This window comes from Capsicum annuum, chromosome 5 (assembly GCF_002878395.1).
Source record: "Capsicum annuum cultivar UCD-10X-F1 chromosome 5, UCD10Xv1.1, whole genome shotgun sequence".
Classification (NCBI taxonomy): domain Eukaryota; kingdom Viridiplantae; phylum Streptophyta; class Magnoliopsida; order Solanales; family Solanaceae; genus Capsicum; species Capsicum annuum.
The window spans coordinates 44,064,788-44,076,056 of record NC_061115.1 but is presented as its reverse complement, the minus strand read 5'-3'; the positions used below and the strand labels follow the sequence as shown (position 1 = coordinate 44,076,056).

At 31.8% G+C, this 11,269-nt stretch overlaps 1 pseudogene; it reads right to left on the bottom strand.

Moving 5' to 3' along the window:
- Positions 1-5,785: 5,785 nt before the first annotated feature.
- Positions 5,786-8,307, bottom strand: LOC107871851 (annotated as a pseudogene).
- Between the last annotated feature and the right edge of the window lie 2,962 nt (positions 8,308-11,269).

Below are 11,269 nucleotides of genomic sequence, written 5' to 3'. Positions count from 1 at the left end.
GCTCTATAAAGTAGAGAGGGAAATATTGACATTGATAATGTTTGGTTTTAATGAATAACTTCTTTCAAGGACTATGGTAAAAGAAATAATCAAGAATTCTTGACTACAAAATAAAAAAAAAGATCAATCAAGATTCTTCCAAAAAGGAAAAAAATATATGTCCTCCTTCAAGAATTAATTACAACATTCTTCATCAAAGTAAAGGAGTACCCAATCTTGTACCTTGCATAAAATGCATTGTAACTTCTAAGGAAAGAGAATTTAGGATACTTAAGGATCATTAATATGATCCAATCTTATTCTTGAAAATAGGATTCTCATATCACATTTTCAATGAGCAAATCTCTTGGGTTTCCTTCCAATTCAGATTTTCCAACAGCTAGTAGTAGTCTAACCACTACTATTTAAGCAATGGAAGATTAAGGAAGAGATATACTTTTGTCTCAACCTTATCTAGTTCTTTACCCTACTTTATTCAAGCATTGTATTCTTCTGAGATTTAATGGATAGTCAAAAAGAGAGAAGAAAAACACATCGTTGGTGAGGTATTCTACCAAAAGTAAGATAGAAGAAAAGAGTGTGACCTATAGACAAAAATCTTAACTCAATCCTTGTAATTTGATTTGATTAATAAAGAATTAGTAGAGTCCTTTGCAACCCAAGAGAACTGGAGTAAGACTTATTAGATATCCCAACCTGTGTAAAATACATACTGTCATTCATTTTAACCACTTTATTTTTTGAACTTTACATTACTGCCTCAATAGTTGACTATCTATCTAAGCGAGTCAACTATCAAATCAAAAAAGTATAATTCACCCCTCCTCTTACCACTTTCAGTCGTTATGCATTTTCTCAAATAGATACAATTACTAATGACAGGACAACATAGTGTACCTTGATGTAAAATTAGCTCATGGATGTGATATATTGAAATTGAATAGAGAAGAATTCGGGCTATATGAGGTCATCATCTTTATCTCTTTTCTATGCTAGAAAGTAGAAAAGAAAATAAAGGAGAGTAGTGGGTGCTGACACAAGGGGATCCACATAAACGCTTATCAAATACACATTACTCTTATACAATTATTGTTGATTGTATCTCAGTAAAAATAAAATTTTAGGAGACAATGAAATATCAAGTCTTTTTTACATGAAAAGACTATGCTTTGGTCCCTTGAAAATTTAAATCCTTTCAGTAAATCTCTTCCTAGTTTCCTTAAATTGACCATCCATTTAATATTGTTGGTTCAACAGTGAATTCAAGATTTGAAGTTTATAACTATTATTACTTCATAAATATTAAATGAATTTCTTATTAAATATACATAGCAATAGAAAAATTAAAGAATACCAAGTTGGCCATTCAAAACTATGAGATCTAGTCATCACCAAAATTGTAGATGCTAACTATATATAGCATAGGGATTACCAAGTGATGGCTAAAGTAACAATCCTATACTCTATTATGATTAGCATTGTTTAGGTATGAAACATAAAAAATCATAAAACTTAAATTTTTTGACAAGATGTTAGTTGTTTGGATGGTATGCATTCGTTATGACTTCCAACCCTAAGGTTGAGGTTCAAGTCATGAGGGAGTAAAAAAGATGGGAGCTCCAAAGGAGAGGTAAGAAAATCAACAAAATAATTTTACCTCTCCTTCATTGTTTGACCCAAGTTTCATATCTAAACATGGTATGTGTTATAAACATTGTTTATTTGATAAAGTTTTTTTAAAACATAAAATAAAAAAACAAAGATTCCTAGAATACATAGAAAATTTTTTATCCATTCATTGGAGTGTCTCTATGTTTATGTTCTTTTCTAAATCCATACCACCCAACTAAACATGAAATAGTGCAAAGTTTCTCTATGTTTTAAAGATATGATCCTTGGCCTAACTCAACCTCAAAAGTTAGCCCATGATGTGAGGATTTTCCAAGTCCACGTAAGCAAATCGCCAATGCATTATTCAATCAATGTGAGACTTTCACCTACTCCATCACCGCCCTTCACACCTAACACCCAAACGACGTGTGACTGGGAGCCCAAAGTAGGGATAAACTTGGCTCTAATACTATGTAAGGATATGGCACCTGCGCTAACTCAATCCCAAAATCTAGATCACGAGTCTAGGATTTCCCAAGTTCATATAAACAGACCACCAGTTCATTTCCCAACTAATGTGGGACATTTACCTATTTTATCCCCCCCTTCTTCACACCTAAGTCCAATTGGAGCATGGATTGGGAGACAAAATAGTGATGAAGATAACTCTGATGCCATGTAAAATTAAGTTTTGTAATTAAGTTAGGCCCAGGTTCCATTTCTAAATATGGTAGTAGAGTCAGGTCCATCCCTATTTAATTTTTGTCCATACGCTAGTTGGTTATTGAGCATGAAAGGAGTGTTAGAGGGGTAAAATTCCTACATTGATTGGGTAATGAATTGATGGTTTGCTTATATATACTTAGAAAATCCTTCCCCCATAATCTAGCTTTTGGGATGTTAGTTAGGACCACGACATGATTTTATATATCTTAACCAAATGATTGTTTTAAACTTGTAATACAACAAAAAAATAATCCATCATTGATATGTTTAATTTTTAAATAAGAAATAAATAACCATAAATACGACATTTAAATATAACACATATATAATAAGACTATTTTCTGCCACTAGAGGGGTATGACCTACATCAACACAGATCCAATAGTAAATCACTGTTACAAAAATTTGACCTCAACTAATCATTAGACCAAAATATTATGCAGGTTCAAATGTTACACACAGGAGAATTGAGTTGTCACAGAAAAATATCTATTCAGTTGTAAGTATTGCAACATTATGACTTTATAACAATTTAGATCAACATAAGGAGAAATCATCCCAAGTGGTAACATATATATGATATAATACAAATTGATCTATTAAACTTCAACACAAGCAATATATATGTTGTTTAAAATATCTACATTCTCATGGCATCTTTGTAGGTATGTTTGATATTTATCCTCATGGTAAGTGTGGAAAACATACAAGATCTTCTAATAACTCTAAAGGTTACCTTGAGAGACATTATAAAATAATCACCAATGACATTTCTTAATAACAATAGTGAGTAAAAATATAGTGAGTAAAAATATAGTGATCTACACATGAAGGGTATTAAGCCACTGCTTTAAGATATATGTAACAGAGTTGAAAACTAAAACATTATATGCTGAAAGAAGCATTTATCAACTTTGAAATTTGATGTTTGTGAAGTATTATATAGGAACCATTTAAAGAGAATAATCAAAACAAATTCAATCTAATACATGTGGGATTCCAAATATATCAATGAGATAAATCTATTTCACTCAACAAGTTACACTGAAGTAGTTTGGTACTGCTCCCAGATGATCCCAAAAAGTTGGCAATAGCAAAACAAAAGAATGATGGAACCGATGAAGTCTATAAATTATACAAAAATTTGTAGAACAAATATGTGTCTTTTGAGTGGTATAGGCATACGTGCCTATAGAGTGGTAGGGTGTATAAACTTTAATTTAATCGATAATAGAGGTCCTCAACCATTGAAGAATGTCTTACTTATTGGAAAACACTTCTAAATAGCTAAACAGTAGTTCATGTAAAGCATGTGTAAAGTATCTCGTCATTTAAAGAAATCTATTTTTTTTCATTTATTCATCTTTTTGTATCTGCTAAGTACAGGGATTAGAGGGGGAATTCACTCTTTTCTTAAAACATGATTTATCCATTATGCTAGTCGATAAATAATGGTCAAAAAAGAAGATAATTCAGTGTATAACTATAAAATCAAGATGAAAAAATTAAATTATACTCTTACATATAAAAGCTACCATAACATGTGAGATTTTTTGGTGAAAACAGGTGGACAATCGAAAGATAAAATTTTAACGCCTCAATGCCATTTTTTCTTTAGTCAATTTCTTCCTGGATCAAGTGGTGGAAGTTTATATATATATATATATATATATATATATATATTAACATGAGTAAAAATCACATAACATACTTAGAACAAGTCTAGTTTAATCCAAAAAGTAGGAGCTATAATAGGATCACATGATCTTTCCTATACAAAAAAGAGTATCATTCTCTCATTGTGCCATTGTCATCGTCTGCCTTCTTGATCTCTCTATCCTTATAGTTTGTTGTCAGTAAAAATTTATTCTTGGTTTTTGTTTCAAACAAATTACAATAATTTTCCAACGAGCTACTTAGCCTTTTTCTAATAGATTAGTTTGTAATGCAAAAAACTTAATTAGAAAATCTTTGGAGCATTTAGTATTATTGTTATTATTTCAGCTAGCTTAAATTCATCAATCACAAAGTAAATACATTAATTTCATCATGTGATAAAAATCCCCTTAGCTCTTCATAACTTAGGATTGAGAAGAGACCTTAGATGGACCCACAGTAGAAGCTGGCAAAGCTGACTGAATGAGGCGGGCTTGGTGGGCCATCTTACTGGGGCCCCTGGAGTAAGACCCACTAAAATTCCTACATTGTGGGACTTCTTAGTTGACATCTTAGCCTAACCTGCTTGCGTGACCCCTTCAAACTTCTTCACATAATCCAAAACCTCATTGAACTCTTTTCCTACAAAAGTCATATGAACAGACAAAACCTAAAGATTATAATTTAAACCTTTGATAAAAAGTTGACCCCTCTCCTTCTTAGTAGTCAACAACTGAGTAGCATGGCAAGATAAGGTATGAAACTTAGAATCATAAGCTATAACTGACATGCCACCCTACTCCAAAGCTAAGCACTAATCCTTTGTACAATCATAGAGAGCCCCAAGTACATACTTCTCTAAGAACAAGGCATGAAACTGTTCCCAAGTCAACATAGGTAAAGCTAGTGATCGACATTCAACATACATGCTCCACTTTATTTTGTAGCCTTATCTAACATAAAGGTCACAAAGTGAACCCTATGCTGCTACACAATACCCATCTTATCTAACCGCTAATAATAATAAATAATGAACTCAAAATCATCTCAGAACTCAGTATCCTAGAATAATGGAGGTTTCATTTTTAAAATTTTTGTAAGCAACTCATATTTTGTTTTATTCATCACAAAACCCAAACCAGAAGAAGAAAAACATCTATCCCTAAAGCCTTACATTCTAGGAGCCATAGTGATAACGGGATAAGTACTTAGAGCTTGAACTACTGGTAGAGAAAGAATGGCTCCAGTACTAGCCAGTCCACTCAAAAAATATAACACTTGCTGAATTACCTCCATAGATATAAGGGGTAAGAATGCACCATCAATTGACACCACCATCTCTTACTCCATTATTGAAATACCCTAGGTTTTCGCCCTTGGAAATTTCCTGAGTTTTGAAATTACCATCCTAGTAATGACGTGTTGTGCAGGGAAAGTATAAGATGTATTTAGAGATAAATATTTTTGGGTAGTGAGCGTGGGATATTGCTGAAGATCCTTCTCAGTGTTACTTTTGTATTGTTTATAATGATCCTTCAATCTTGATCATGACAACAAGCTTCCATTCCAATAGTTTAGGCTTCTAGATGTTTGACAGGTTTGAAAAAAATTGTATCATTAAGCATTAGGTTTGTTTGTCCAGAAGTACTACCTTTGTTCGTTCTTTAGATGTGATCCTTGTTTGAGAAATTTAAAATGCATGAACTGTAGAAAGCGGTTGGTGTCTATAGCATATAATTTTTGTTAATCCTTTTCGAGGTTCTTTTTTACTGAATGAAGTCTGAATAAGATTCTATTTTGGTTGGTGTCTGAACGAGTAATTGTGATTCAATTCTAAAAGGGATCTTAAATACATGGTTTGTTCTTTCCTAACTGCTTCTAGTGCTTTGACTTCCTTCTACTTCATGTATGACTCAATATTTATGGCCTACTGGTGAGAATAGAGTTCAGCATTTGCATTTACTTTTTGAGCCTCTGCTTTCTTCTAAATCTCAAATATTGTGTCTTCTGCATCTTTCTGCCTCTTGTATAATTCTGAGTTTACCTCTTGCACCTATGTTAATTAAAAGGTCATTGTGCTTTAATGTTTATTCTATCATTCCTATATACATAATGTCTATAATAGACAATCTCAAATCTTGATATAGAAGTTTGGTCAAGGTAATTTAAATACATAATACTAAGTCAAATTGTTAAATTTTTAGGTTTAAATTCGAACTACAATCTTTTCAAGATAAAACTTAGATGATCAAAAATTACATAAAAAGTACTATTCTTATAACTATAACTGAATTACGATTATAAAATTATTTTAGAAACCTATGAAGAAGTTTTAGACATAGAACAATCTACTAAGTAATTAAAAAAGGCAGTTTGATTCACTTACAATGTGGAGTCCGGAGTCTGAAAAAGGTCCTGTCACAAGGGTACTCAAATGTTAATATTAATCATGTGTAATACAAGATCTAACAAAGAAAGTACTAGAGGGTGACTGGCTTCCGCCACTACCAAGCAATAATTACTGTAACAAGCATACTTGGTAAACTATAGGGGTTACAATAATATCTTAAAGGGAGTTAGCTTCTTCTTCTGTAGAACTATGTATCATAAGGTGCAATAATAATCTATTTTCTTCTGCTTGACTACATGATAAAAGTACACATAAGGTACAATGATTACTAGTACTTGAAGTATTCAAAATATAAGAAGTATTGTACCTTAATGTCGTGTTCAACATTAGCCTTGCTAAAAAGATCATCCTTGATCTTAGCAGTCTCAGCAAAAGCTTTCTTCTTCTCCACTTCCATTTGTAGCTTTGCTTCTCTAATCTCCACCACGTTCTCAGTATCCACCTCATCCTGTCTGAGACCATCTTGCTTTATTATTTTCCAACTCAATAATTACTTCAACAACCTCAGCTTCTCTTTGGTTCTCAAATATTTCCACTTCAGTCCTTATTCCAAATTCTTCCTTCTTTCCTTCTTCTTGCCTTTTAGTTGATATGATAAATGTTTCTGCATCAATCTTGGAAGAATTTTGCTTTGTTTCTCTATCTCTTAGCTTTGCACCTATTTCTTCTTTTTTACTTGCCTCTGCCATATCAATCTATGATATCATAAACCAAAATAATAAATTGAAAACATGGAAGCTCAAATAAATTAGGACAGTAATAAGGATTGCTGATACAACTCAGAGAAACCTAATAACTTTTGCTCCACTAAAGTATTTGTGTTAAGAAACTTATTAAGTATGTTATATATTACATTTAGAACCCAACTATTAATGTTTGAAAGTGTCACTGCAATTTAGAACACATAAAGTTAAAATTTTGACCCATGTTCAAATATGCTTGATTTATCAATTAGTTTATGGGGATGTATCTTTGAATAATTCCTGTTCAGTTTCAAGCCAAAACTTTTGCAAACAAACAATAAAGCCCATCTGAAAGTTGGGCTGAAATGTAGCCCGAATTGATTCATGACAAACATTATGAAAATAATTTTTGAAATTTTTTTCATTTGACATGTTATATAAAGTCATAATAAAAAAAAAGAGTTTTATCAAGTGATTACACAAATTATAAACATAACAAAAGAAACTAAAATTTAATAGTAGTTTAGCCTATTATGACTTGGTCCAACTTAAGTAACAGATTATTAACTTTCTCATTTATCAACGCATCTCATTTTAGTTAACTCAAATTTAGTTCAACCTATATATTTGATAAATTTGATTTACTATTGATAGTATACAATCATTTTAGGTTGATATACAAGAATTTACAACTATTAAATGATTATCAAATAATGTTACGTACCTTGGCTTGGTTGGCAGTCTCCATCTGAGTTTTTTGACCAAGAACATTAATAATTTTTTAACATTAGCAATGTATAAACCAAATTGATTTAATTCAAGTTGGACTTAAATAAAAACTTCTTGCTTGAATTCCTTTGTTCCCTTGAAAATCTGTTCCATTGTCATTGAAGCAACAAATACACGTATTTCCCCTCTATAACTCCCTTTACAAGATCTTTTATATGAGTTGATTCCTTATCAGTATTGGATAGAATCTTAGCATACTTGATCAGGATCTCGTTATTTACCTCGTCCAACACTTTTGGACCAATTGTGAAAATTATGGAGAGGAAGAAAGGGAGTTTTTCCATGCTAATAGCTTGTACCTCGAATCAGTAGCTCGTAGGAGAATATCAAGCCTAGTGCATTTTCGGAGAGGCCATAAAAATTCTTCTTCTTCAGTGGTATTTTCGTTATGCTATTTCCAGTGATGGCAAGCATTTTCGATGGACCAACCATATATATTTTAGAATCCCTATGCCGATCAGACTATAGATGATGATTGTTAGAGAGAGAGATAAATTAAGAATTTGCGGATAGGATTTGATGATGATGGGATTAATTTTATGATGTATATAAATAGAGAGTTGCTAACAAAATGAGATTATTATATGATGAAGTAGTGGGAAATATCGTAGGAAGTTGCTAGTATATAGTGCCACAGTGATTACTAGGTCACAGATTGTTCAGTATGTATAAAAAAATTGGAAATGAACACATTTTTGTTAGAGTTTTATGGCCAAAGGACTTGTCATTCACTGGAAATTTCATGATGTCCCTTAATTATACCCATGGCTCTCTAGTGTAACTCTATTAACTTTATTCTGACCTCAATTATCATTATGTATTAACCTAATGAAATGTAAAGATTAGATTACGAATCAACAAAATAACTTCTATATAATGTAAGTCAAAACAAAATGTATGGGTGAACACCCTCTCCCCCCAAGATCCGCCCTTGGTTTCAACTTTATAGATTGTCTTTCCTAATGACATGGCATATGATGCTAGTAAAATTTGTGTCAGCTGTGTGTGATACAAAGTAATTTTTATATGCATAATATATGTTGATAAATTGTTGCCTGCAAAGAGAATAGCTTCCTTTTAGCTTTCTCATGGATTATTGAGATTTAATAGTTTCTCGTCTAGTCCTCATGATTTAAGTTCTATGGTTCGCTGAAAATTTGCAAATCAAAAATAATGTTATATCAATTTCACAACATTTTCTTTCTAATTTTTCTAATTCTACTATTGAAATTATCTCAAATCATCATTGTAATAAATTGCATAGAAATGTAGGGACCTTGACTAATTATAGGTTTCTTAAAACCTCAAAGAATCCAATAGAATGTTAGAACTTCCCTTTGGAGGCTTCCTAGAAAATTTCTATTCTAAAATCAAGAGAAGTTACTGCACATTTAGGTGAAAAAGAAAATGAAATACCAAAGACTTGCTTCTACAAGGATAGAAAATAAAGTCTGGTCTGGGCTTCCTGGTGTGGGTTTGGGAGTATTTGACATGTCCCAGTATCACCAATTGTAAAGAAGGTCCTCCTATTTCTAGTCAAGTACAAAACTAATATTTTTTTATATTTCGTCTCAATTTATATAACACTAATCAATTGGACACATTCAAGAATAGCAAAAAAAATTCCAAAGCTATTACAAACTAACTTCTTTCATTGTACTTCTTAGAATTAACCTCTTAACCTCATGTAGAATTATCTTGTTCAAAATGTGTCTATGTGTCTATGCATCTTATTAATATATTCGTTATTTTTGTCAATATAATATTGTATGTATTTTACAAGGTTATGGCACCTAGTAAGCAATGGATGCAACTTATTAATGACCGGTCCAATGAAATCTACAAAAATAGGGTGAAAAAGTTTTTGAATTATGCTTTCAAAAAATAGGAGAAGAACACAAACTACGATGTCCAATTATCAACTGTTACAAAACTACTTTGAGAACTCATAAAATAGATGAAACACATTTAAAAGTACATGGAATAGTTTAGAATTATACTTTTTTGTTTCACCATAAGGAGCGCTTGGGTAAACTGTTATCTAAATCTGAATCTAAATCTGAAGATGAATATGATGATGAAATAGAAGAATGTGAGAGTGAAGATGAAGTGGAAGAAATATTGAGATATATGTATCCTAATCTTGATGGTGAACCTACACGCACTAATTGTGATGGTTTAATTGAGGAGGAACCAAATCTTGATGTAAATTTTTTTTACAAACTATTGAAGGATTTCGAGCAACCACTGTACCAAAATTCAAAAGCGTCAAAGATTTCCTCTTTGATTAAATTGCTTCACATCAAAAGTATGGGCCATTAGAGTAATGCATCATTTATAATGTTATTGAAAATATTGAAAGAGGAGTTGTTGCCTGATGGCGCCAATTTGCCAAACTCATATTATGAGGCAAAGAAAATAATTCAAGAACTCGGACTTTCTTATAATAATATAGATTCTTGCACTAATGATTGCATGTTATAATGGAAGAAAGATAACTTACTTGATTTTTGCAAAGTTTGTTGTTCATTTAAGTGGAAAATAGATACCCATAGTTGGGAAACAAGGAACAAAAATGGTAAAAAGATAGCAGCAAAAATTTTATGCTATTTTCCTTTAAATCCTAGACTTCAGAGGTTGTTTATGTCTACAAAGACATCTACTCTAATTACATGTCATAAGGATAAAAGAGTTGATGATGGAATAATGAGGCACCCCGCTGATTCAATGTCATGAAAGTCATTTTATGAGCTTTATCCTTCATTTGCGGTCGAGCCCCGTAATGTTAGACTTTGACTTGCTAGTGATAGATTTCAGCCATTTCAAAATTCAAAAACCTCACATAGCATTTGGCCTGTGGTTCTTATTCCTTATAATTTACCACCTTGGTTGTGTATGAAACAAGAAAATTTTATTTTGTCAATGCATATTCCTAGTCCAAATGGTTTAGGAGTTGCAATTGATATATATCTTCATCCATTGATAGAGGAATTGAAGGAGTTACGAGAAATTGGTATTGAGACCTATGATGCATCAACTAAAAAAAATTTCATGTTGCATGCATCTTTGTTATGTACCATCAATGACTTTCCAACATATGAAAATTTATCTGGATAGAGTACCAAAGGAAAAATGGCATGTCTATGTTGCAACAAAGACACTTTCTCAATTTGATTGGCTAACAGTAAGAAGCAATGTTTTATGGTTCATCGATGTTACCTTTATCTTAGACATAATTAGAGATATGAGAAGCAGTTCTTTGATGGTACAGAAGAGAAAAGGTCACCACTAAAAAATTATTCTGGTACTAAAATACTTAATAAAGTACAAGAACTTGAAGGGAAACAATTACCAATAGATCCAAAGAAAAGGAAGAAGATATCGCATAAAGATA